This window comes from Lynx canadensis, chromosome A3 (genome assembly GCF_007474595.2).
Source record: "Lynx canadensis isolate LIC74 chromosome A3, mLynCan4.pri.v2, whole genome shotgun sequence".
Classification (NCBI taxonomy): domain Eukaryota; kingdom Metazoa; phylum Chordata; class Mammalia; order Carnivora; family Felidae; genus Lynx; species Lynx canadensis.
In genome coordinates, this window is record NC_044305.1 from 111,237,789 (window position 1) to 111,240,872 (window position 3,084).

Consider the following 3,084-nt stretch of genomic DNA (forward strand, 5'->3'; position numbering starts at 1 on the left):
TATTTTTTACTTCATTGTATAGATACCAAAGAATGTAATTTCTGGATCATATGGTATGCCTATGTTTACTTTTGTGTGAAAATGCCAAACTGTCTTCCAAAATGGCTGTATTATTTTTGCACTTTCCCTAAGTGAGGGTTTTTTTGTTCCACATTCTCACTAGCATTTGGTATTGTCAGTGTTGTGGATTTTGGCTCTTCTAATAGGTCTATGCTGGTATCTTGTTTTAATTTGCATTTCATTGATGATATATGATATGGGACACATTTTCATATATCTCCATCTGTATATATTATTTGGTGAGGTGTCTGTTAAGGTCTTCAGCCCATTTTTTAATTGGGTTTTTATTATCATTGATCGTTAAAAGTTCTTTCTATATTTTTGATAACTTCTTTTCAGATGTGTCCTTTACAAATATTTTCTTCAGGGTTGCCTGCGTGGCTCAGTTGGTTAAGCGTCCGACTTTGGCTCAGGTCATGATCTCAAGGTTTGTGAGCCCTGCTTCAGGCTCTGTGCTGACAGCTCAGAGCCTGGAGCCTGCTTTGGATTCCTTGTCTCATTCTCTCTCTCTGTCCCTCCCCACCCCCCACTTGTGTTCTGTCTCTATCTCTCAAAAATAAATAAATGTAAAAAAATTAAAAAAAATATTTTCTCCAAGTCTGTGGCTTGCCTTCTAATTCTCTTTATATTTTCCTCCACAGATTTTTTAAAAAAAAATTAATTAAGTTCAGTTTATCAGTTATTGATTTCATGGATCCTGCCTTTGGTGTTGTATCTAAAAAGTCATTACGTTGCTCAAGGTCATCTAGGTTTTCTTCTTTCTGTCTTATCTTTTAGAACGTTTGTAACTGTTTGTGTCACATTTAAGTCTGTGATCTCTTTTGAGTTAATTTGAGAGAAGGGTACAAGGGTGGTGTCCAGGTTTATTTCTTGGCATGTGGATGTCCAGTTGTTGTTCCAGCATCATTTGTTGCAGAGACAATCTTTGCTCCATTGCATTGCCTTTGCTCCTTTGTCAAAGGTCAGTTGACCGTTTTTGTGGGCTTATTTCTGGGCTGTTTCTTCTATTCCACTTGTCTGTCTGTTCTTTTGTCAATACCACACCATACTGAATACTGTAGCTTTAATGAAAGTCTTAAAGTCAGGTAGTATCAGTCCTCCAACTTTTTCTTTTCCTTCAATATTATGTTGGCTATTCCGGGTATTTTGTCTCTCTGTATAAACTTTAGAATCAGTTTGTTGATATCCATAAAATAAGCTGATATTTTGATTAAAATGTAGATTAAATTTATAGATCAAAGTTAGGAAGAACTGATGCCTTGACAATATTGAGTCTTCGTATCTTTAAGCATGGACTATCTCTCAAACAATTTAGTAATTTGTTTTCTTTCATCAGAGTTTTGTACTTTTCCACATATAGATCTTGTACGTATTTCACCTGATTCATACTTAAAAGTTTCATTTTGGGGTGCTAATATAAATAGCTTTGTGTTTTTAATTTCAAATTCCATTTTTTCATTGCTGGTATAAAGAATAATGATTGACTTTGATGTAATTAATTTTGTATCCTACAACCTTGCTATAATCACTTATTAGTTCGAAGAGGATGTTCTTGTCAATTCTTCTGAATTTCGTACATAGATGATCATAAGTCTGCATATAAGGACAGTTTTATATATTCCTTCCCAATCTGTGCCCTTATTTTTTTTTTTCTTTCCTTATTACATTAGCTAGGACTTTCAATATGATGTTGAAAGGGAGTGGTAAGAGGAAACATCCTTGCCTTGTAACTGATCTTTGTGTAAAAACTTCTAGTTTCTTACCATTAAGTATGATATGAGCTGTAGGCTTTTTATAGATATTCTTTGTCAAATTGAAAAAGTCCTCTCTATCGCTAGTTTACTGAGAATGGTTGTTGGATATTGTCAGATGTTTATTCTCCATCTATTGATATAATTCTGTGATTTTTCCTTTTAATCCATTGATATTTATATTATATTATGGATTATATTAAGTGATATTTTAATGTTGACTCATCTTTGAATACCTGAGATATATCCCATTTGCTTGTGGTGTATACCTTTTTACACATTATTCGATTCAATTTGCTCATATTTTGTTGAGGATTTATGTGTCTATGTTCATGAGAAATATTGGTCTGTAGTTTTCTTGTAATATCTTTGTCTGGCTTTGGTTGTTAGCGTAATGTTGTCCTCATTAAATGAATAAGGAAGTATCTCTGCTTCTATTTTCTGAAATAGATTGTAGAGAACTGGTGTAATTTCTTCCTTCAATACTTGGTAGAATTCACCCATAAACCCATCAGGGTTTGGTGCTTTCTATTTTGGAAGCTCATTAGTTATTGATTCAATTACTCTAACTAAGTTCTATGTAAATGGTCTATTTCTTCCTAGATTGTTTTTTGAGAATACCTTTGATATTCTTCTTTTGGTTTTGATACCATGTTTTTCATACATATGTATATTTGAATACACACACAGATACATAAATAAATGACCAAATTGTAGACATACACATGTGCATGAATTTAGGTTGCTTAGCCAATCTTTTAAGATCTATTTAGTTATTTTTTTCTAATATTAAGCCAGTATTTCCTTTGTGGCTTAACATTTTCATCAAAATTTTCCAATTCTATATGTCTGCTATCTCAAAAGTTTCATGTGGAATCCTATTGCCCAATATGATGGTGATAGGAGGTGAGGCCTTTGGGAAATGAGTAGGTCATGAGATTGGAGCCCTCATGAATGGGATCAATACTCTAATAGGAGAGATCCTACAGAGCTACCTAGCTCCTTCTACCATGTGAGGATACACTGAAAAGTCTGATATCCAGAAAACACTCAACAGTGCTGGCCCACTGATTTTGGATTTCCATTCTCTACAACTGTGAGAAAGAAATTTCTGTTTTTACAAACTACTTAGTCTGTGATATTTTGTTATAGCAGCCCCGGTGGATTAGGACAATGTCTCACTGAAAAGAGTTATTTATGTTTCTTTGGATTCAGAATTCTCCATGTATTTATTAGATCAAATGTATAGCTATGTTATTCCCAAATTATTTAC